The 25,148-nt window shown below is 49.0% G+C and overlaps 1 long non-coding RNA gene across 2 annotated transcripts; it reads left to right on the top strand.

Annotated features, from left to right (window-relative positions):
- LOC147299956 (uncharacterized) lies at positions 1-25,148 on the top strand. Of its 2 annotated transcripts, XR_015128212.1 has the most exons (5): positions 1-450; positions 2,483-2,661; positions 6,695-6,873; positions 22,758-22,936; positions 24,969-25,148. It is a non-coding gene; the product is annotated as an uncharacterized LOC147299956 (long non-coding RNA). The 2 variants fall into 2 exon arrangements; XR_015128211.1 differs by lacking the exon at positions 1-450 and having other exon boundaries at positions 2,030-2,661.

Below are 25,148 nucleotides of genomic sequence, written 5' to 3'. Positions count from 1 at the left end.
CTCACAGTGTCTGTGTCTGTGTGTGTGTGTGTGTGTGTGTGTGTGTGCGCGCTTTGGTGTGTGTGTGTGTGTGTGTGTGTGTGCGCGCTTTGGTGTGTGTGCTTTGGTGTGTGTGTGTGTGTGTGTGTGTGACAGAGAGAGAGAGAGAGAGAGTGACACTTGCTGTGTATTTAAGAAACAAACGCTCAAAGAAACCAAACAGAATGACACAGGCAGAAAGACACTGTTTTATTTTGGTAACCAATGATGCATTTCTTATCCCCTTGTACAGGGCCTTTTATGACAGGAACAGGAACCACAGAGCATCAGCCGCACACATCGAAGCTGCACAGGGCACACGCGGCACCACGCAGAATAAATGACGTTCCTGGGCCAAGGCCGAAGCCCAGCCACCCGCTGCCTCCTCGCCGCCTCCTCCTGGGACCTTCAAGGACCACCCACCAGCCACTGGTACACATTCCAATCTTACACAATGGCCCCAGCATCACAGGGCATCTCCTGACATTAAAATCTATCCTGATTTCTGTTGTTTTTCCCTCATCTCTGAGCCGCTGAGTGTGAGTGTGTGTGTGTGTGTGTGTGTGTGTGTGTGTGTGTGTGTGTGTGTGTGTGTGTGTGTGTGTCTCTCTCTTTTACACAAAAAACACATGTCAGTTGTTAAGGAAAATGTTATAAAACACTTCTTCAGTAAAGACTCAGAGAAGAGAAACACACAGAACTTCTTGCTAGCAAGGGCAGCCTCCACTCTAAGAGACTCCAGTGAGAGAACTGCCCCGGTCTTTATTTTATACTCCATTGAGCGTGTGTGTGTGCGTGTGTGTGTTGACAGAGAGAGAGAGAGAGAGACAGAGAGAGAGAGAGAGAGGGAGAGATACAAAGGAATGTAATTCAAATTTTGCACTTCAGACCTTACAGTGTGTGTGTGTGTGTGTGTGTGTGTGTGTGTGTGTGTGTTGACAGAGAGAGAGAGAGAGAGAGAGAGAGAGACAGAGAGAGAGAGAGAGAGAGAGAGAGAGAGGGAGAGATACAAAGGAATGTAATTCAAATTTTGCACTTCAGACCTTACAGTGTGTGTGTGTGTGTGTGTGTGTGTGTGTGTGTGTGTGTCTGTCTTTTACACAAAAAATGCACTTGCAACAACTTTAATATGGAATGTACTGGACTTCCCAGCTAGGCGCCCTCCTGTGGATGACAGGTGCAATTGATTGTCAAAAGCAGATATCTAACAGCTTCTGACACTTTGTACCGCATTGAGCCAGCAGAGGGAGCCCCCCTGGTTCAATCCCAGTTGCACAGCAGTTGTGACCAGCTTCTGTCTGTGTGCTTTGGTGTGTGTGAGTGTGTGTGTGTGTGTGTGTGTGTGTTGACAGAGAGAGAGAGAGAGAGACAGAGAGAGAGAGAGAGAGAGAGAGAGAGAGAGAGAGAGAGAGAGAGAGGGAGAGATACAAAGGAATGTAATTCAAATTTTGCACTTCAGACCTTACTGTGTGTGTGTGTGTGTGTGTGTGTGTGTGTGTGTGTGTGTGTGTGTGTCTGTCTTTTACACAAAAAATGCACTTGCAACAACTTTAATATGGAATGTACTGGACTTCCCAGCTAGGCGCCCTCCTGTGGACGACAGGTGCAATCCCAGTTGCACAGCACTTGACCAGCTTCTGTGTGTGTGTGTGTGTGTGTGTGTGTGACAGACAGACAGACAGACAGACAGAGAGGGAGATTCAAAGCATCAGGACCAGGAGATGACACAGTGCTCCAAAGGCCTGGTTCTGCTGCCTCCTCCTCCACCCACCTGCTGCAGACGCTTCTGTGAAGGGAAACTGCTACATGTTATGTCACCGATCCCTGCCATGCTGCGTGTCGAACGACCCGGCAGGGCCTGCTGAGTACAGTGGTGGTGGACCCAGGCCCTCTGCACCTTCCTTTCTCCGACTGGGACCGTTTTGTCCCATCCTTTTTGGTCCGATTCGCCATATCTCCAGAACCGAAGAAGCCATCGGCGTGGCCTCTTCGCCACAGCGTCCGGCACCCACCAAAACCCCCACCTAGACACCAACATCAGCCCTCTACACCTCTTACTTTTTCAGTTATTCCACTTTTGTCCCATCCTCTCCTGGCTTTTTCCCCATAACCTATCATTTAAGCCTCATCATACCTGCCGTGGGCCACTGGAGGGAGACAAATCACCATGCACTAAAATTCAAATTTTGCACTGCAAACCTCACAGTGTCTGTGTCTGTGTGTGTGTGTGTGTGTGTGTGCGCGCTTTGGTGTGTGTGTGTGTGTGTGTGTGTGTGCGCGCTTTGGTGTGTGTGCTTTGGTGTGTGTGTGTGTGTGTGTGTGTGACAGAGAGAGAGAGAGAGAGAGTGACACTTGCTGTGTATTTAAGAAACAAACGCTCAAAGAAACCAAACAGAATGACACAGGCAGAAAGACACTGTTTTATTTTGGTAACCAATGATGCATTTCTTATCCCCTTGTACAGGGCCTTTTATGACAGGAACAGGAACCACAGAGCATCAGCCGCACACATCGAAGCTGCACAGGGCACACGCGGCACCACGCAGAATAAATGACGTTCCTGGGCCAAGGCCGAAGCCCAGCCACCCGCTGCCTCCTCGCCGCCTCCTCCTGGGACCTTCAAGGACCACCCACCAGCCACTGGTACACATTCCAATCTTACACAATGGCCCCAGCATCACAGGGCATCTCCTGACATTAAAATCTATCCTGATTTCTGTTGTTTTTCCCTCATCTCTGAGCCGCTGAGTGTGAGTGTGTGTGTGTGTGTGTGTGTGTGTGTGTGTGTGTGTGTGTGTGTGTGTCTCTCTCTTTTACACAAAAAACACATGTCAGTTGTTAAGGAAAATGTTATAAAACACTTCTTCAGTAAAGACTCAGAGAAGAGAAACACACAGAACTTCTTGCTAGCAAGGGCAGCCTCCACTCTAAGAGACTCCAGTGAGAGAACTGCCCCGGTCTTTATTTTATACTCCATTGAGCGTGTGTGTGTGCGTGTGTGTGTTGACAGAGAGAGAGAGAGAGAGACAGAGAGAGAGAGAGAGAGGGAGAGATACAAAGGAATGTAATTCAAATTTTGCACTTCAGACCTTACAGTGTGTGTGTGTGTGTGTGTGTGTGTGTGTGTGTGTGTGTGTGTGTTGACAGAGAGAGAGAGAGAGAGAGAGAGACAGAGAGAGAGAGAGAGAGAGAGAGAGGGAGAGATACAAAGGAATGTAATTCAAATTTTGCACTTCAGACCTTACAGTGTGTGTGTGTGTGTGTGTGTGTGTGTGTGTGTGTGTGTGTCTGTCTTTTACACAAAAAATGCACTTGCAACAACTTTAATATGGAATGTACTGGACTTCCCAGCTAGGCGCCCTCCTGTGGATGACAGGTGCAATTGATTGTCAAAAGCAGATATCTAACAGCTTCTGACACTTTGTACCGCATTGAGCCAGCAGAGGGAGCCCCCCTGGTTCAATCCCAGTTGCACAGCAGTTGTGACCAGCTTCTGTCTGTGTGCTTTGGTGTGTGTGAGTGTGTGTGTGTGTGTGTGTGTTGACAGAGAGAGAGAGAGAGAGACAGAGAGAGAGAGAGAGAGAGAGAGAGAGAGAGGGAGAGATACAAAGGAATGTAATTCAAATTTTGCACTTCAGACCTTACTGTGTGTGTGTGTGTGTGTGTGTGTGTGTGTGTGTGTGTGTGTGTGTGTGTGTGTGTGTGTCTGTCTTTTACACAAAAAATGCACTTGCAACAACTTTAATATGGAATGTACTGGACTTCCCAGCTAGGCGCCCTCCTGTGGACGACAGGTGCAATCCCAGTTGCACAGCACTTGACCAGCTTCTGTGTGTGTGTGTGTGTGTGTGTGACAGACAGACAGACAGACAGACAGAGAGGGAGATTCAAAGCATCAGGACCAGGAGATGACACAGTGCTCCAAAGGCCTGGTTCTGCTGCCTCCTCCTCCACCCACCTGCTGCAGACGCTTCTGTGAAGGGAAACTGCTACATGTTATGTCACCGATCCCTGCCATGCTGCGTGTCGAACGACCCGGCAGGGCCTGCTGAGTACAGTGGTGGTGGAATCGGCCCGATCGGACACTCCTATCTGCCACTTTGACCTTTTTATTCCGTCAAATTTGGACCCATTTACACCAAGTCCAGAACCGTTGGTGCTATCGACATGGGGTCTTCACCAGGGTGTCCGGAGCACCCCGAAACCCCCCCGTAGACACCACTTTCATCCCTCTACGACACTTACTTTCCCAGTTATTCCATTTTATTCCGTCAAGCTCTGGCTATTACCCCCTAACCTAACCAACCCTCATCATACCTGCATTTGTCCACTGGAGGGAGACAAAAACACCAAGCTCTGAGATTCAAATTTTGAACTGCAGACCTCACAGTGTCTGTGTGTGTGTGTGTGTGTGTGTGTGTGTGTGTGTGTGTGTGTGTGTGTGACAGAGAGAGAGAGAGAGTGACACTTGCTGTGTATTTAAGAAACAAACGCTCAAAGAAACCAAACAGAATGACACAGGCAGAAAGACACTGTTTTATTTTGGTAACCAATGATGCATTTCTTCTCCCCTTGTACAGTACACCCTGAAGCCGTGTGTGGACCAGGAGATCAGCAGAACAGGAACCACAGAGCGTCAGCGGCAGACATCCAAGCTGCACAGGGCACACGCAGCACCAGGCAGAATTAATGACGTCCCTGATCCACAGCTCAAGCCCAGCCACCCGCTGCCTCCTCGCCGCCTCCTCCCGGGACCTTCAAGGACCACCCACCAGCCACTGGTACACATTCCAATCTTACACAATGGCCCCAGCATCACAGGGCATCTCCTGACATTAAAATCTATCCTGATTTCTGTTGTTTTTCCCTCATCTCTGAGCCTGTGAGTGTGAGTGTGTGTGTGTGTGTGTGTGTGTGTGTGTGTGTGTGTGTGTGTGTGTGTGTGTGTGTCTCTCTCTCTTTTACACAAAAAACACATGTCAGTTGTTAAGGAAAATGTTATAAAACACTTCTTCAGTAAAGACTCAGAGAAGAGAAACACACAGAACTTCTTGCTAGCAAGGGCAGCCTCCACTCTAAGAGACTCCAGTGAGAGAACTGCCCCGGTCTTTATTTTATACTCCATTGAGTGTGTGTGTGTGTGTGTGTGTGTGTGTGTGTTGACAGAGAGAGAGAGAGAGAGAGAGAGACAGAGAGAGAGAGAGAGAGAGAGAGAGGGAGAGATACAAAGGAATGTAATTCAAATTTTGCACTTCAGACCTTACAGTGTGTGTGTGTGTGTGTGTGTGTGTGTGTGTGTGTGTGTCTGTCTTTTACACAAAAAATGCACTTGCAACAACTTTAATATGGAATGTACTGGACTTCCCAGCTAGGCGCCCTCCTGTGGATGACAGGTGCAATTGATTGTCAAAAGCAGATATCTAACAGCTTCTGACACTTTGTACCGCATTGAGCCAGCAGAGGGAGCCCCCCTGGTTCAATCCCAGTTGCACAGCAGTTGTGACCAGCTTCTGTCTGTGTGCTTTGGTGTGTGTGAGTGTGTGTGTGTGTGTGTGTGTGTTGACAGAGAGAGAGAGAGAGAGACAGAGAGAGAGAGAGAGAGAGAGAGAGAGAGAGGGAGAGATACAAAGGAATGTAATTCAAATTTTGCACTTCAGACCTTACTGTGTGTGTGTGTGTGTGTGTGTGTGTGTGTGTGTCTGTCTTTTACACAAAAAATGCACTTGCAACAACTTTAATATGGAATGTACTGGACTTCCCAGCTAGGCGCCCTCCTGTGGACGACAGGTGCAATCCCAGTTGCACAGCACTTGACCAGCTTCTGTGTGTGTGTGTGTGTGTGTGTGTGTGTGTGTGTGTGTGTGTGTGTGTGTGTGTGACAGACAGACAGACAGACAGACAGAGAGGGAGATTCAAAGCATCAGGACCAGGAGATGACACAGTGCTCCAAAGGCCTGGTTCTGCTGCCTCCTCCTCCACCCACCTGCTGCAGACGCTTCTGTGAAGGGAAACTGCTACATGTTATGTCACCGATCCCTGCCATGCTGCGTGTCGAACGACCCGGCAGGGCCTGCTGAGTACAGTGGTGGTGGACCCAGGCCCTCTGCACCTTCCTTTCTCCGACTGGGACCGTTTTGTCCCATCCTTTTTGGTCCGATTCGCCATATCTCCAGAACCGAAGAAGCCATCGGCGTGGCCTCTTCGCCACAGCGTCCGGCACCCACCAAAACCCCCACCTAGACACCAACATCAGCCCTCTACACCTCTTACTTTTTCAGTTATTCCACTTTTGTCCCATCCTCTCCTGGCTTTTTCCCCATAACCTATCATTTAAGCCTCATCATACCTGCCGTGGGCCACTGGAGGGAGACAAATCACCATGCACTAAAATTCAAATTTTGCACTGCAAACCTCACAGTGTCTGTGTCTGTGTGTGTGTGTGTGTGTGTGTGCGCGCTTTGGTGTGTGTGTGTGTGTGTGTGTGTGTGCGCGCTTTGGTGTGTGTGCTTTGGTGTGTGTGTGTGTGTGTGTGTGTGACAGAGAGAGAGAGAGAGAGAGTGACACTTGCTGTGTATTTAAGAAACAAACGCTCAAAGAAACCAAACAGAATGACACAGGCAGAAAGACACTGTTTTATTTTGGTAACCAATGATGCATTTCTTATCCCCTTGTACAGGGCCTTTTATGACAGGAACAGGAACCACAGAGCATCAGCCGCACACATCGAAGCTGCACAGGGCACACGCGGCACCACGCAGAATAAATGACGTTCCTGGGCCAAGGCCGAAGCCCAGCCACCCGCTGCCTCCTCGCCGCCTCCTCCTGGGACCTTCAAGGACCACCCACCAGCCACTGGTACACATTCCAATCTTACACAATGGCCCCAGCATCACAGGGCATCTCCTGACATTAAAATCTATCCTGATTTCTGTTGTTTTTCCCTCATCTCTGAGCCGCTGAGTGTGAGTGTGTGTGTGTGTGTGTGTGTGTGTGTGTGTGTGTGTGTGTGTGTGTGTGTGTCTCTCTCTTTTACACAAAAAACACATGTCAGTTGTTAAGGAAAATGTTATAAAACACTTCTTCAGTAAAGACTCAGAGAAGAGAAACACACAGAACTTCTTGCTAGCAAGGGCAGCCTCCACTCTAAGAGACTCCAGTGAGAGAACTGCCCCGGTCTTTATTTTATACTCCATTGAGCGTGTGTGTGTGCGTGTGTGTGTTGACAGAGAGAGAGAGAGAGAGACAGAGAGAGAGAGAGAGAGGGAGAGATACAAAGGAATGTAATTCAAATTTTGCACTTCAGACCTTACAGTGTGTGTGTGTGTGTGTGTGTGTGTGTGTGTGTGTGTGTGTGTGTTGACAGAGAGAGAGAGAGAGAGAGAGAGACAGAGAGAGAGAGAGAGAGAGAGAGAGGGAGAGATACAAAGGAATGTAATTCAAATTTTGCACTTCAGACCTTACAGTGTGTGTGTGTGTGTGTGTGTGTGTGTGTGTGTGTGTGTGTGTGTCTGTCTTTTACACAAAAAATGCACTTGCAACAACTTTAATATGGAATGTACTGGACTTCCCAGCTAGGCGCCCTCCTGTGGATGACAGGTGCAATTGATTGTCAAAAGCAGATATCTAACAGCTTCTGACACTTTGTACCGCATTGAGCCAGCAGAGGGAGCCCCCCTGGTTCAATCCCAGTTGCACAGCAGTTGTGACCAGCTTCTGTCTGTGTGCTTTGGTGTGTGTGAGTGTGTGTGTGTGTGTGTGTGTTGACAGAGAGAGAGAGAGAGAGACAGAGAGAGAGAGAGAGAGAGAGAGAGAGAGAGGGAGAGATACAAAGGAATGTAATTCAAATTTTGCACTTCAGACCTTACTGTGTGTGTGTGTGTGTGTGTGTGTGTGTGTGTGTGTGTGTGTGTGTGTGTGTGTCTGTCTTTTACACAAAAAATGCACTTGCAACAACTTTAATATGGAATGTACTGGACTTCCCAGCTAGGCGCCCTCCTGTGGACGACAGGTGCAATCCCAGTTGCACAGCACTTGACCAGCTTCTGTGTGTGTGTGTGTGTGTGTGTGACAGACAGACAGACAGACAGACAGAGAGGGAGATTCAAAGCATCAGGACCAGGAGATGACACAGTGCTCCAAAGGCCTGGTTCTGCTGCCTCCTCCTCCACCCACCTGCTGCAGACGCTTCTGTGAAGGGAAACTGCTACATGTTATGTCACCGATCCCTGCCATGCTGCGTGTCGAACGACCCGGCAGGGCCTGCTGAGTACAGTGGTGGTGGAATCGGCCCGATCGGACACTCCTATCTGCCACTTTGACCTTTTTATTCCGTCAAATTTGGACCCATTTACACCAAGTCCAGAACCGTTGGTGCTATCGACATGGGGTCTTCACCAGGGTGTCCGGAGCACCCCGAAACCCCCCCGTAGACACCACTTTCATCCCTCTACGACACTTACTTTCCCAGTTATTCCATTTTATTCCGTCAAGCTCTGGCTATTACCCCCTAACCTAACCTAACCAACCCTCATCATACCTGCATTTGTCCACTGGAGGGAGACAAAAACACCAAGCTCTGAGATTCAAATTTTGAACTGCAGACCTCACAGTGTCTGTGTGTGTGTGTGTGTGTGTGTGTGTGTGTGTGTGTGTGTGTGTGTGTGTGTGTGTGTGTGTGACAGAGAGAGAGAGAGAGTGACACTTGCTGTGTATTTAAGAAACAAACGCTCAAAGAAACCAAACAGAATGACACAGGCAGAAAGACACTGTTTTATTTTGGTAACCAATGATGCATTTCTTCTCCCCTTGTACAGTACACCCTGAAGCCGTGTGTGGACCAGGAGATCAGCAGAACAGGAACCACAGAGCGTCAGCGGCAGACATCCAAGCTGCACAGGGCACACGCAGCACCAGGCAGAATTAATGACGTCCCTGATCCACAGCTCAAGCCCAGCCACCCGCTGCCTCCTCGCCGCCTCCTCCCGGGACCTTCAAGGACCACCCACCAGCCACTGGTACACATTCCAATCTTACACAATGGCCCCAGCATCACAGGGCATCTCCTGACATTAAAATCTATCCTGATTTCTGTTGTTTTTCCCTCATCTCTGAGCCTGTGAGTGTGAGTGTGTGTGTGTGTGTGTGTGTGTGTGTGTGTGTGTGTGTGTGTGTGTGTGTGTGTGTGTCTCTCTCTCTTTTACACAAAAAACACATGTCAGTTGTTAAGGAAAATGTTATAAAACACTTCTTCAGTAAAGACTCAGAGAAGAGAAACACACAGAACTTCTTGCTAGCAAGGGCAGCCTCCACTCTAAGAGACTCCAGTGAGAGAACTGCCCCGGTCTTTATTTTATACTCCATTGAGTGTGTGTGTGTGTGTGTGTGTGTGTGTGTGTTGACAGAGAGAGAGAGAGAGAGACAGAGAGAGAGAGAGAGAGAGAGAGAGAGAGAGGGAGAGATACAAAGGAATGTAATTCAAATTTTGCACTTCAGACCTTACTGTGTGTGTGTGTGTGTGTGTGTGTGTGTGTGTGTGTGTGTGTGTGTCTGTCTTTTACACAAAAAATGCACTTGCAACAACTTTAATATGGAATGTACTGGACTTCCCAGCTAGGCGCCCTCCTGTGGACGACAGGTGCAATCCCAGTTGCACAGCACTTGACCAGCTTCTGTGTGTGTGTGTGTGTGTGTGTGTGTGTGTGTGTGTGTGTGTGTGTGTGTGTGTGACAGACAGACAGACAGACAGACAGACAGAGAGGGAGATTCAAAGCATCAGGACCAGGAGATGACACAGTGCTCCAAAGGCCTGGTTCTGCTGCCTCCTCCTCCACCCACCTGCTGCAGACGCTTCTGTGAAGGGAAACTGCTACATGTTATGTCACCGATCCCTGCCATGCTGCGTGTCGAACGACCCGGCAGGGCCTGCTGAGTACAGTGGTGGTGGACCCAGGCCCTCTGCACCTTCCTTTCTCCGACTGGGACCGTTTTGTCCCATCCTTTTTGGTCCGATTCGCCATATCTCCAGAACCGAAGAAGCCATCGGCGTGGCCTCTTCGCCACAGCGTCCGGCACCCACCAAAACCCCCACCTAGACACCAACATCAGCCCTCTACACCTCTTACTTTTTCAGTTATTCCACTTTTGTCCCATCCTCTCCTGGCTTTTTCCCCATAACCTATCCTATCATTTAAGCCTCATCATACCTGCCGTGGGCCACTGGAGGGAGACAAATCACCATGCACTAAAATTCAAATTTTGCACTGCAAACCTCACAGTGTCTGTGTCTGTGTGTGTGTGTGTGTGTGTGTGTGTGTGCGCGCTTTGGTGTGTGTGTGTGTGTGTGTGTGTGTGTGTGTGCGCGCTTTGGTGTGTGTGCTTTGGTGTGTGTGTGTGTGTGTGTGTGTGTGTGACAGAGAGAGAGAGAGAGAGAGTGACACTTGCTGTGTATTTAAGAAACAAACGCTCAAAGAAACCAAACAGAATGACACAGGCAGAAAGACACTGTTTTATTTTGGTAACCAATGATGCATTTCTTATCCCCTTGTACAGGGCCTTTTATGACAGGAACAGGAACCACAGAGCGTCAGCCGCACACATCGAAGCTGCACAGGGCACACGCGGCACCACGCAGAATAAATGACGTTCCTGGGCCAAGGCCGAAGCCCAGCCACCCGCTGCCTCCTCGCCGCCTCCTCCCGGGACCTTCAAGGACCACCCACCAGCCACTGGTACACATTCCAATCTTACACAATGGCCCCAGCATCACAGGGCATCTCCTGACATTAAAATCTATCCTGATTTCTGTTGTTTTTCCCTCATCTCTGAGCCGCTGAGTGTGAGTGTGTGTGTGTGTGTGTGTGTGTGTGTGTGTGTGTGTGTGTGTGTGTGTCTCTCTCTTTTACACAAAAAACACATGTCAGTTGTTAAGGAAAATGTTATAAAACACTTCTTCAGTAAAGACTCAGAGAAGAGAAACACACAGAACTTCTTGCTAGCAAGGGCAGCCTCCACTCTAAGAGACTCCAGTGAGAGAACTGCCCCGGTCTTTATTTTATACTCCATTGAGCGTGTGTGTGTGCGTGTGTGTGTTGACAGAGAGAGAGAGAGAGAGACAGAGAGAGAGAGAGAGAGGGAGAGATACAAAGGAATGTAATTCAAATTTTGCACTTCAGACCTTACAGTGTGTGTGTGTGTGTGTGTGTGTGTGTGTGTGTGTGTGTGTGTGTGTGTGTTGACAGAGAGAGAGAGAGAGAGAGAGAGAGAGACAGAGAGAGAGACAGAGAGAGAGAGAGAGAGAGAGAGGGAGAGATACAAAGGAATGTAATTCAAATTTTGCACTTCAGACCTTACAGTGTGTGTGTGTGTGTGTGTGTGTGTGTGTGTGTGTGTGTGTGTGTGTGTGTGTCTTTTACACAAAAAATGCACTTGCAACAACTTTAATATGGAATGTACTGGACTTCCCAGCTAGGCGCCCTCCTGTGGATGACAGGTGCAATTGATTGTCAAAAGCAGATATCTAACAGCTTCTGACACTTTGTACCGCATTGAGCCAGCAGAGGGAGCCCCCCTGGTTCAATCCCAGTTGCACAGCAGTTGTGACCAGCTTCTGTCTGTGTGCTTTGGTGTGTGTGAGTGTGTGTGTGTGTGTGTGTGTTGACAGAGAGAGAGACAGAGAGACAGAGAGAGAGAGAGAGAGAGAGAGAGAGAGAGAGGGAGAGATACAAAGGAATGTAATTCAAATTTTGCACTTCAGACCTTACTGTGTGTGTGTGTGTGTGTGTGTGTGTGTCTGTCTTTTACACAAAAAATGCACTTGCAACAACTTTAATATGGAATGTACTGGACTTCCCAGCTAGGCGCCCTCCTGTGGACGACAGGTGCAATCCCAGTTGCACAGCACTTGACCAGCTTCTGTGTGTGTGTGTGTGTGTGTGTGACAGACAGACAGACAGACAGACAGAGAGGGAGATTCAAAGCATCAGGACCAGGAGATGACACAGTGCTCCAAAGGCCTGGTTCTGCTGCCTCCTCCTCCACCCACCTGCTGCAGACGCTTCTGTGAAGGGAAACTGCTACATGTTATGTCACCGATCCCTGCCATGCTGCGTGTCGAACGACCCGGCAGGGCCTGCTGAGTACAGTGGTGGTGGAATCGGCCCGATCGGACACTCCTATCTGCCACTTTGACCTTTTTATTCCGTCAAATTTGGACCCATTTACACCAAGTCCAGAACCGTTGGTGCTATCGACATGGGGTCTTCACCAGGGTGTCCGGAGCACCCCGAAACCCCCCCGTAGACACCACTTTCATCCCTCTACGACACTTACTTTCCCAGTTATTCCATTTTATTCCGTCAAGCTCTGGCTATTACCCCCTAACCTAACCAACCCTCATCATACCTGCATTTGTCCACTGGAGGGAGACAAAAACACCAAGCTCTGAGATTCAAATTTTGAACTGCAGACCTCACAGTGTCTGTGTGTGTGTGTGTGTGTGTGTGTGTGTGTGTGTGTGTGTGTGACAGAGAGAGAGAGAGAGTGACACTTGCTGTGTATTTAAGAAACAAACGCTCAAAGAAACCAAACAGAATGACACAGGCAGAAAGACACTGTTTTATTTTGGTAACCAATGATGCATTTCTTCTCCCCTTGTACAGTACACCCTGAAGCCGTGTGTGGACCAGGAGATCAGCAGAACAGGAACCACAGAGCGTCAGCGGCAGACATCCAAGCTGCACAGGGCACACGCAGCACCAGGCAGAATTAATGACGTCCCTGATCCACAGCTCAAGCCCAGCCACCCGCTGCCTCCTCGCCGCCTCCTCCTGGGACCTTCAAGGACCACCCACCAGCCACTGGTACACATTCCAATCTTACACAATGGCCCCAGCATCACAGGGCATCTCCTGACATTAAAATCTATCCTGATTTCTGTTGTTTTTCCCTCATCTCTGAGCCGCTGAGTGTGAGTGTGTGTGTGTGTGTGTGTGTGTGTGTGTGTGTGTGTGTGTGTGTGTGTGTGTGTCTCTCTCTTTTACACAAAAAACACATGTCAGTTGTTAAGGAAAATGTTATAAAACACTTCTTCAGTAAAGACTCAGAGAAGAGAAACACACAGAACTTCTTGCTAGCAAGGGCAGCCTCCACTCTAAGAGACTCCAGTGAGAGAACTGCCCCGGTCTTTATTTTATACTCCATTGAGTGTGTGTGTGTGTGTGTGTGTGTGTGTGTGTGTGTTGACAGAGAGAGAGAGACAGAGAGAGAGACAGAGAGAGAGAGAGAGAGAGAGAGAGGGAGAGATACAAAGGAATGTAATTCAAATTTTGCACTTCAGACCTTACAGTGTGTGTGTGTGTGTGTGTGTGTGTGTGTGTGTGTGTCTGTCTTTTACACAAAAAATGCACTTGCAACAACTTTAATATGGAATGTACTGGACTTCCCAGCTAGGCGCCCTCCTGTGGATGACAGGTGCAATTGATTGTCAAAAGCAGATATCTAACAGCTTCTGACACTTTGTACCGCATTGAGCCAGCAGAGGGAGCCCCCCTGGTTCAATCCCAGTTGCACAGCAGTTGTGACCAGCTTCTGTCTGTGTGCTTTGGTGTGTGTGAGTGTGTGTGTGTGTGTGTGTGTTGACAGAGAGAGAGACAGAGAGAGAGAGAGAGAGAGAGAGAGAGAGAGAGGGAGAGATACAAAGGAATGTAATTCAAATTTTGCACTTCAGACCTTACTGTGTGTGTGTGTGTGTGTGTGTGTGTGTGTGTGTGTGTGTGTGTGTGTGTGTGTGTGTGTGTGTCTGTCTTTTACACAAAAAATGCACTTGCAACAACTTTAATATGGAATGTACTGGACTTCCCAGCTAGGCGCCCTCCTGTGGACGACAGGTGCAATCCCAGTTGCACAGCACTTGACCAGCTTCTGTGTGTGTGTGTGTGTGACAGACAGACAGACAGACAGACAGAGAGGGAGATTCAAAGCATCAGGACCAGGAGATGACACAGTGCTCCAAAGGCCTGGTTCTGCTGCCTCCTCCTCCACCCACCTGCTGCAGACGCTTCTGTGAAGGGAAACTGCTACATGTTATGTCACCGATCCCTGCCATGCTGCGTGTCTAACGACCCGGCAGGGCCTGCTGAGTACAGTGGTGGTGGAATCGGCCCGATCGGACACTCCTATCTGCCACTTTGACCTTTTTATTCCGTCAAATTTGGACCCATTTACACCAAGTCCAGAACCGTTGGTGCTATCGACATGGGGTCTTCACCAGGGTGTCCGGAGCACCCCGAAACCCCCCCGTAGACACCACTTTCATCCCTCTACGACACTTACTTTCCCAGTTATTCCATTTTATTCCGTCAAGCTCTGGCTATTACCCCCTAACCTAACCTAACCAACCCTCATCATACCTGCATTTGTCCACTGGAGGGAGACAAAAACACCAAGCTCTGAGATTCAAATTTTGAACTGCAGACCTCACAGTGTCTGTGTGTGTGTGTGTGTGTGTGTGTGTGTGTGTGTGTGTGTGTGTGTGTGTGTGTGTGTGTGTGACAGAGAGAGAGAGAGAGTGACACTTGCTGTGTATTTAAGAAACAAACGCTCAAAGAAACCAAACAGAATGACACAGGCAGAAAGACACTGTTTTATTTTGGTAACCAATGATGCATTTCTTCTCCCCTTGTACAGTACACCCTGAAGCCGTGTGTGGACCAGGAGATCAGCAGAACAGGAACCACAGAGCGTCAGCGGCAGACATCCAAGCTGCACAGGGCACACGCAGCACCAGGCAGAATTAATGACGTCCCTGATCCACAGCTCAAGCCCAGCCACCCGCTGCCTCCTCGCCGCCTCCTCCCGGGACCTTCAAGGACCACCCACCAGCCACTGGTACACATTCCAATCTTACACAATGGCCCCAGCATCACAGGGCATCTCCTGACATTAAAATCTATCCTGATTTCTGTTGTTTTTCCCTCATCTCTGAGCCTGTGAGTGTGAGTGTGTGTGTGTGTGTGTGTGTGTGTGTGTGTGTGTGTGTGTCTCTCTCTCTTTTACACAAAAAACACATGTCAGTTGTTAAGGAAAATGTTATAAAACACTTCTTCAGTAAAGACTCAGAGAAGAGAAACACACAGAACTTCTTGCTAGCAAGGGCAGCCTCCACTCTAAGAGACTCCAGTGAGAGAACTGCCCCGGTCTTTATTTTATACTCCATTGAGTGTGTGTGTGTGTGTGTGTGTGTGTGTGTGTGTGTGTTGACAGAGAGAGAGAGAGAGAGAGAGAGACAGAGAGAGAGAGAGAGAGAGAGAGAGGGAGAGATACAAAGGAATGTAATTCAAATTTTGCACTTCAGACCTTACAGTGTGTGTGTGTGTGTGTGTGTGTGTGTGTGTGTGTGTGTGTGTGTCTGTCTTTTACACAAAAAATGCACTTGCAACAACTTTAATATGGAATGTACTGGACTTCCCAGCTAGGCGCCCTCCTGTGGATGACAGGTGCAATTGATTGTCAAAAGCAGATATCTAACAGCTTCTGACACTTTGTACCGCATTGAGCCAGCAGAGGGAGCCCCCCTGGTTCAATCCCAGTTGCACAGCAGTTGTGACCAGCTTCTGTCTGTGTGCTTTGGTGTGTGTGAGTGTGTGTGTGTGTGTGTGTGTTGACAGAGAGAGAGAGAGAGAGACAGAGAGAGAGAGAGAGAGAGAGAGAGAGAGGGAGAGATACAAAGGAATGTAATTCAAATTTTGCACTTCAGACCTTACTGTGTGTGTGTGTGTGTGTGTGTGTGTGTGTGTGTGTGTGTCTGTCTTTTACACAAAAAATGCACTTGCAACAACTTTAATATGGAATGTACTGGACTTCCCAGCTAGGCGCCCTCCTGTGGACGACAGGTGCAATCCCAGTTGCACAGCACTTGACCAGCTTCTGTGTGTGTGTGTGTGTGACAGACAGACAGACAGACAGACAGAGAGGGAGATTCAAAGCATCAGGACCAGGAGATGACACAGTGCTCCAAAGGCCTGGTTCTGCTGCCTCCTCCTCCACCCACCTGCTGCAGACGCTTCTGTGAAGGGAAACTGCTACATGTTATGTCACCGATCCCTGCCATGCTGCGTGTCTAACGACCCGGCAGGGCCTGCTGAGTACAGTGGTGGTGGAATCGGCCCGATCGGACACTCCTATCTGCCACTTTGACCTTTTTATTCCGTCAAATTTGGACCCATTTACACCAAGTCCAGAACCGTTGGTGCTATCGACATGGGGTCTTCACCAGGGTGTCCGGAGCACCCCGAAACCCCACCGTAGACACCACTTTCATCCCTCTACGACACTTACTTTCCCAGTTATTCCATTTTATTCCGTCAAGCTCTGGCTATTACCCCCTAACCTAACCAACCCTCATCATACCTGCATTTGTCCACTGGAGGGAGACAAAAACACCAAGCTCTGAGATTCAAATTTTGAACTGCAGACCTCACAGTGTGTGTGTGTGTGTGTGTGTGTGTGTGTGTGTGTGACAGAGAGAGAGAGAGAGTGACACTTGCTGTGTATTTAAGAAACAAACGCTCAAAGAAACCAAACAGAATGACACAGGCAGAAAGACACTGTTTTATTTTGGTAACCAATGATGCATTTCTTCTTCCCTTGTACAGTACACCCTGAAGCCGTGTGTGGACCAGGAGATCAGCAGAACAGGAACCACAGAGCGTCAGCGGCAGACATCCAAGCTGCACAGGGCACACGCAGCACCAGGCAGAATTAATGACGTCCCTGATCCACAGCTCAAGCCCAGCCACCCGCTGCCTCCTCGCCGCCTCCTCCCGGGACCTTCAAGGACCACCCACCAGCCACTGGTACACATTCCAATCTTACACAATGGCCCCAGCATCACAGGGCATCTCCTGACATTAAAATCTATCCTGATTTCTGTTGTTTTTCCCTCATCTCTGAGCCTGTGAGTGTGAGTGTGTGTGTGTGTGTGTGTGTGTGTGTGTGTGTGTGTGTGTGTGTGTGTGTCTCTCTCTCTTTTACACAAAAAACACATGTCAGTTGTTAAGGAAAATGTTATAAAACACTTCTTCAGTAAAGACTCAGAGAAGAGAAACACACAGAACTTCTTGCTAGCAAGGGCAGCCTCCACTCTAAGAGACTCCAGTGAGAGAACTGCCCCGGTCTTTATTTTATACTCCATTGAGTGTGTGTGTGTGTGTGTGTGTGTGTGTGTGTGTTGACAGAGAGAGAGAGAGAGAGAGAGAGACAGAGAGAGAGAGAGAGAGAGAGAGAGGGAGAGATACAAAGGAATGTAATTCAAATTTTGCACTTCAGACCTTACAGTGTGTGTGTGTGTGTGTGTGTGTGTGTGTGTGTGTGTGTGTGTGTCTGTCTTTTACACAAAAAATGCACTTGCAACAACTTTAATATGGAATGTACTGGACTTCCCAGCTAGGCGCCCTCCTGTGGATGACAGGTGCAATTGATTGTCAAAAGCAGATATCTAACAGCTTCTGACACTTTGTACCGCATTGAGCCAGCAGAGGGAGCCCCCCTGGTTCAATCCCAGTTGCACAGCAGTTGTGACCAGCTTCTGTCTGTGTGCTTTGGTGTGTGTGAGTGTGTGTGTGTGTGTGTGTGTTGACAGAGAGAGAGAGAGAGAGACAGAGAGAGAGAGAGAGAGAGAGAGAGAGAGGGAGAGATACAAAGGAATGTAATTCAAATTTTGCACTTCAGACCTTACTGTGTGTGTGTGTGTGTGTGTGTGTGTGTGTGTGTGTGTGTCTGTCTTTTACACAAAAAATGCACTTGCAACAACTTTAATATGGAATGTACTGGACTTCCCAGCTAGGCGCCCTCCTGTGGATGACAGGTGCAATTGATTGTCAAAAGCAGATATCTAACAGCTTCTGACACTTTGTACCGCATTGAGCCAGCAGAGGGAGCCCCCCTGGTTCAATCCCAGTTGCACAGCAGTTGTGACCAGCTTCTGTCTGTGTGCTTTGGTGTGTGTGAGTGTGTGTGTGTGTGTGTGTGTGTGTGTGTGTGTTGACAGAGAGAGAGAGAGAGAGACAGAGAGAGAGAGAGAGAGAGAGGGAGAGATACAAAGGAATGTAATTCAAATCTTGCACTTCAGACCTTACTGTGTGTGTGTGTGTGTGTGTGTGTGTGTGTGTGTGTGTGTGTGTGTCTGTCTGTCTTTTACACAAAAAATGCACTTGCAACAACTTTAATATGGAATGTACTGGACTTCCCAGCTAGGCGCCCTCCTGTGGACGACAGGTGCAATCCCAGTTGCACAGCACTTGACCAGCTTCTGTGTGTGTGTGTGTGTGACAGACAGACAGACAGACAGACAGAGAGGGAGATTCAAAGCATCAGGACCAGGAGATGACACAGTGCTCCAAAGGCCTGGTTCTGCTGCCTCCTCCTCCACCCACCTGCTGCAGACGCTTCTGTGAAGGGAAACTGCTACATGTTATGTCACCGATCCCTGCCATGCTGCGTGTCTAACGACCCGGCAGGGCCTGCTGAGTACAGTGGTGGTGGAATCGGCCCGATCGGACACTCCTATCTGCCACTTTGACCTTTTTATTCCGTCAAATTTGGACCCATTTACACCAAGTCCAGAACCGTTGGTGCTATCGACATGGGGTCTTCACCAGGGTGTCCGGAGCACCCCGAAACCCCCCCGTAGACACCACTTTCATCCCTCTACGACACTTACTTTCCCAGTTATTCCATTTTATTCCGTCAAGCTCTGGCTATTACCCCCTAACCTAACCAACCCTCATCATACCTGCATTTGTCCACTGGAGGGAGACAAAAACACCAAGCTCTGAGATTCAAATTTTGAACTGCAGACCTCACAGTGTGTGTGTGTGTGTGTGTGTGTGTGTGTGTGTGTGTGTGACAGAGAGAGAGAGAGAGTGACACTTGCTGTGTATTTAAGAAACAAACGCTCAAAGAAACCAAACAGAATGACACAGGCAGAAAGACACTGTTTTATTTTGGTAACCAATGATGCATTTCTTCTTCCCTTGTACAGTACACCCTGAAGCCGTGTGTGGACCAGGAGATCAGCAGAACAGGAACCACAGAGCGTCAGCGGCAGACATCCAAGCTGCACAGGGCACACGCAGCACCAGGCAGAATTAATGACGTCCCTGATCCACAGCTCAAGCCCAGCCACCCGCTGCCTCCTCGCCGCCTCCTCCCGGGACCTTCAAGGACCACCCACCAGCCACTGGTACACATTCCAATCTTACACAATGGCCCCAGCATCACAGGGCATCTCCTGACATTAAAATCTATCCTGATTTCTGTTGTTTTTCCCTCATCTCTGAGCCTGTGAGTGTGAGTGTGTGTGTGTGTGTGTGTGTGTGTGTGTGTGTGTGTGTGTGTGTGTGTGTGTCTCTCTCTCTTTTACACAAAAAACAAATGTCAGTTGTTAAGGAAAATGTTATAAAACACTTCTTCAGTAAAGACTCAGAGAAGAGAAACACACAGAACTTCTTGCTAGCAAGGGCAGCCTCCACTCTAAGAGACTCCAGTGAGAGAACTGCCCCGGTCTTTATTTTATACTCCATTGAGTGTGTGTGTGTGTGTGTGTGTGTGTGTGTGTGTTGACAGAGAGAGAGAGAGAGAGAGAGAGACAGAGAGAGAGAGAGAGAGAGAGAGAGGGAGAGATACAAAGGAATGTAATTCAAATTTTGCACTTCAGACCTTACAGTGTGTGTGTGTGTGTGTGTGTGTGTGTGTGTGTGTGTCTGTCTTTTACACAAAAAATGCACTTGCAACAACTTTAATATGGAATGTACTGGACTTCCCAGCTAGGCGCCCTCCTGTGGATGACAGGTGCAATTGATTGTCAAAAGCAGATATCTAACAGCTTCTGACACTTTGTACCGCATTGAGCCAGCAGAGGGAGCCCCCCTGGTTCAATCCCAGTTGCACAGCAGTTGTGACCAGCTTCTGTCTGTGTGCTTTGGTGTGTGTGAGTGTGTGTGTGTGTGTGTGTGTTGACAGAGAGAGAGAGAGAGAGACAGAGAGAGAGAGAGAGAGAGAGAGAGAGAGAGGGAGAGATACAAAGGAATGTAATTCAAATTTTGCACTTCAGACCTTACTGTGTGTGTGTGTGTGTGTGTGTGTGTGTGTGTGTGTGTGTGTGTGTGTGTGTCTGTCTTTTACACAAAAAATGCACTTGCAACAACTTTAATATGGAATGTACTGGACTTCCCAGCTAGGCGCCCTCCTGTGGACGACAGGTGCAATCCCAGTTGCACAGCACTTGACCAGCTTCTGTGTGTGTGTGTGTGTGACAGACAGACAGACAGACAGACAGAGAGGGAGATTCAAAGCATCAGGACCAGGAGATGACACAGTGCTCCAAAGGCCTGGTTCTGCTGCCTCCTCCTCCACCCACCTGCTGCAGACGCTTCTGTGAAGGGAAACTGCTACATGTTATGTCACCGATCCCTGCCATGCTGCGTGTCTAACGACCCGGCAGGGCCTGCTGAGTACAGTGGTGGTGGAATCGGCCCGATCGGACACTCCTATCTGCCACTTTGACCTTTTTATTCCGTCAAATTTGGACCCATTTACACCAAGTCCAGAACCGTTGGTGCTATCGACATGGGGTCTTCACCAGGGTGTCCGGAGCACCCCGAAACCCCCCCGTAGACACCACTTTCATCCCTCTACGACACTTACTTTCCCAGTTATTCCATTTTATTCCGTCAAGCTCTGGCTATTACCCCCTAACCTAACCAACCCTCATCATACCTGCATTTGTCCACTGGAGGGAGACAAAAACACCAAGCTCTGAGATTCAAATTTTGAACTGCAGACCTCACAGTGTCTGTGTGTGTGTGTGTGTGTGTGTGTGTGTGTGTGTGTGTGTGACAGAGAGAGAGAGAGAGTGACACTTGCTGTGTATTTAAGAAACAAACGCTCAAAGAAACCAAACAGAATGACACAGGCAGAAAGACACTGTTTTATTTTGGTAACCAATGATGCATTTCTTCTCCCCTTGTACAGTACACCCTGAAGCCGTGTGTGGACCAGGAGATCAGCAGAACAGGAACCACAGAGCGTCAGCGGCAGACATCCAAGCTGCACAGGGCACACGCAGCACCAGGCAGAATTAATGACGTCCCTGATCCACAGCTCAAGCCCAGCCACCCGCTGCCTCCTCGCCGCCTCCTCCCGGGACCTTCAAGGACCACCCACCAGCCACTGGTACACATTCCAATCTTACACAATGGCCCCAGCATCACAGGGCATCTCCTGACATTAAAATCTATCCTGATTTCTGTTGTTTTTCCCTCATCTCTGAGCCTGTGAGTGTGAGTGTGTGTGTGTGTGTGTGTGTGTGTGTGTGTGTGTGTGTGTGTGTGTGTGTGTGTCTCTCTCTCTTTTACACAAAAAACACATGTCAGTTGTTAAGGAAAATGTTATAAAACACTTCTTCAGTAAAGACTCAGAGAAGAGAAACACACAGAACTTCTTGCTAGCAAGGGCAGCCTCCACTCTAAGAGACTCCAGTGAGAGAACTGCCCCGGTCTTTATTTTATACTCCATTGAGTGTGTGTGTGTGTGTGTGTGTGTGTGTGTGTTGACAGAGAGAGAGAGAGAGAGAGAGAGACAGAGAGAGAGAGAGAGAGAGAGAGAGGGAGAGATACAAAGGAATGTAATTCAAATTTTGCACTTCAGACCTTACAGTGTGTGTGTGTGTGTGTGTGTGTGTGTGTGTGTGTGTGTCTGTCTTTTACACAAAAAATGCACTTGCAACAACTTTAATATGGAATGTACTGGACTTCCCAGCTAGGCGCCCTCCTGTGGACGACAGGTGCAATCCCAGTTGCACAGCACTTGACCAGCTTCTGTGTGTGTGTGTGTGTGTGTGTGTGTGTGTGTGTGTGTGTGTGTGTGTGTGTGTGTGTGTGACAGACAGACAGACAGACAGACAGAGAGGGAGATTCAAAGCATCAGGACCAGGAGATGACACAGTGCTCCAAAGGCCTGGTTCTGCTGCCTCCTCCTCCACCCACCTGCTGCAGACGCTTCTGTGAAGGGAAACTGCTACATGTTATGTCACCGATCCCTGCCATGCTGCGTGTCGAACGACCCGGCAGGGCCTGCTGAGTACAGTGGTGGTGGACCCAGGCCCTCTGCACCTTCCTTTCTCCGACTGGGACCGTTTTGTCCCATCCTTTTTGGTCCGATTCGCCATATCTCCAGAACCGAAGAAGCCATCGGCGTGGCCTCTTCGCCACAGCGTCCGGCACCCACCAAAACCCCCACCTAGACACCAACATCAGCCCTCTACACCTCTTACTTTTTCAGTTATTCCACTTTTGTCCCATCCTCTCCTGGCTTTTTCCCCATAACCTATCATTTAAGCCTCATCATACCTGCCGTGGGCCACTGGAGGGAGACAAATCACCATGCACTAAAATTCAAATTTTGCACTGCAAACCTCACAGTGTCTGTGTCTGTGTGTGTGTGTGTGTGTGTGTGTGTGTGCGCGCTTTGGTGTGTGTGTGTGTGTGTGTGTGTGTGCGCGCTTTGGTGTGTGTGCTTTGGTGTGTGTGTGTGTGTGTGTGTGTGACAGAGAGAGAGAGAGAGAGAGTGACACTTGCTGTGTATTTAAGAAACAAACGCTCAAAGAAACCAAACAGAATGACACAGGCAGAAAGACACTGTTTTATTTTGGTAACCAATGATGCATTTCTTATCCCCTTGTACAGGGCCTTTTATGACAGGAACAGGAACCACAGAGCATCAGCCGCACACATCGAAGCTGCACAGGGCACACGCGGCACCACGCAGAATAAATGACGTTCCTGGGCCAAGGCCGAAGCCCAGCCACCCGCTGCCTCCTCGCCGCCTCCTCCTGGGACCTTCAAGGACCACCCACCAGCCACTGGTACACATTCCAATCTTACACAATGGCCCCAGCATCACAGGGCATCTCCTGACATTAAAATCTATCCTGATTTCTGTTGTTTTTCCCTCATCTCTGAGCCGCTGAGTGTGAGTGTGTGTGTGTGTGTGTGTGTGTGTGTGTGTGTGTGTGTGTGTGTGTGTGTGTGTGTGTGTCTCTCTCTTTTACACAAAAAACACATGTCAGTTGTTAAGGAAAATGTTATAAAACACTTCTTCAGTAAAGACTCAGAGAAGAGAAACACACAGAACTTCTTGCTAGCAAGGGCAGCCTCCACTCTAAGAGACTCCAGTGAGAGAACTGCCCCGGTCTTTATTTTATACTCCATTGAGCGTGTGTGTGTGCGTGTGTGTGTTGACAGAGAGAGAGAGAGAGAGACAGAGAGAGAGAGAGAGAGGGAGAGATACAAAGGAATGTAATTCAAATTTTGCACTTCAGACCTTACAGTGTGTGTGTGTGTGTGTGTGTGTGTGTGTGTGTGTGTGTTGACAGAGAGAGAGAGAGAGAGAGAGAGAGAGACAGAGAGAGAGAGAGAGAGAGAGAGAGAGAGGGAGAGATACAAAGGAATGTAATTCAAATTTTGCACTTCAGACCTTACAGTGTGTGTGTGTGTGTGTGTGTGTGTGTGTGTGTGTGTGTCTGTCTTTTACACAAAAAATGCACTTGCAACAACTTTAATATGGAATGTACTGGACTTCCCAGCTAGGCGCCCTCCTGTGGATGACAGGTGCAATTGATTGTCAAAAGCAGATATCTAACAGCTTCTGACACTTTGTACCGCATTGAGCCAGCAGAGGGAGCCCCCCTGGTTCAATCCCAGTTGCACAGCAGTTGTGACCAGCTTCTGTCTGTGTGCTTTGGTGTGTGTGAGTGTGTGTGTGTGTGTGTGTGTGTGTTGACAGAGAGAGAGAGAGAGAGACAGAGAGAGAGAGAGAGAGAGAGAGAGAGAGAGAGAGAGAGAGAGAGAGGGAGAGATACAAAGGAATGTAATTCAAATTTTGCACTTCAGACCTTACTGTGTGTGTGTGTGTGTGTGTGTGTGTGTGTGTGTGTGTGTGTGTGTGTCTGTCTTTTACACAAAAAATGCACTTGCAACAACTTTAATATGGAATGTACTGGACTTCCCAGCTAGGCGCCCTCCTGTGGACGACAGGTGCAATCCCAGTTGCACAGCACTTGACCAGCTTCTGTGTGTGTGTGTGTGTGTGTGTGTGTGACAGACAGACAGACAGACAGACAGAGAGGGAGATTCAAAGCATCAGGACCAGGAGATGACACAGTGCTCCAAAGGCCTGGTTCTGCTGCCTCCTCCTCCACCCACCTGCTGCAGACGCTTCTGTGAAGGGAAACTGCTACATGTTATGTCACCGATCCCTGCCATGCTGCGTGTCGAACGACCCGGCAGGGCCTGCTGAGTACAGTGGTGGTGGACCCAGGCCCTCTGCACCTTCCTTTCTCCGACTGGGACCGTTTTGTCCCATCCTTTTTGGTCCGATTCGCCATATCTCCAGAACCGAAGAAGCCATCGGCGTGGCCTCTTCGCCACAGCGTCCGGCACCCACCAAAACCCCCACCTAGACACCAACATCAGCCCTCTACACCTCTTACTTTTTCAGTTATTCCACTTTTGTCCCATCCTCTCCTGGCTTTTTCCCCATAACCTATCATTTAAGCCTCATCATACCTGCCGTGGGCCACTGGAGGGAGACAAATCACCATGCACTAAAATTCAAATTTTGCACTGCAAACCTCACAGTGTCTGTGTCTGTGTGTGTGTGTGTGTGTGTGTGCGCGCTTTGGTGTGTGTGTGTGTGTGTGTGTGTGTGCGCGCTTTGGTGTGTGTGCTTTGGTGTGTGTGTGTGTGTGTGTGTGTGACAGAGAGAGAGAGAGAGAGAGTGACACTTGCTGTGTATTTAAGAAACAAACGCTCAAAGAAACCAAACAGAATGACACAGGCAGAAAGACACTGTTTTATTTTGGTAACCAATGATGCATTTCTTATCCCCTTGTACAGGGCCTTTTATGACAGGAACAGGAACCACAGAGCATCAGCCGCACACATCGAAGCTGCACAGGGCACACGCGGCACCACGCAGAATAAATGACGTTCCTGGGCCAAGGCCGAAGCCCAGCCACCCGCTGCCTCCTCGCCGCCTCCTCCTGGGACCTTCAAGGACCACCCACCAGCCACTGG

This window comes from Aulonocara sp. 'chitande type north' Nkhata Bay, unplaced genomic scaffold (genome assembly GCF_057382095.1).
Source record: "Aulonocara sp. 'chitande type north' Nkhata Bay isolate Kocher_YH1m ecotype deep benthic unplaced genomic scaffold, A_spYH_male_GT1.1 unmapped_scaffold_45, whole genome shotgun sequence".
Classification (NCBI taxonomy): Eukaryota; Metazoa; Chordata; class Actinopteri; order Cichliformes; family Cichlidae; genus Aulonocara; species Aulonocara sp. 'chitande type north' Nkhata Bay.
This window is presented reverse-complemented; position numbering and strand designations above follow the sequence as displayed.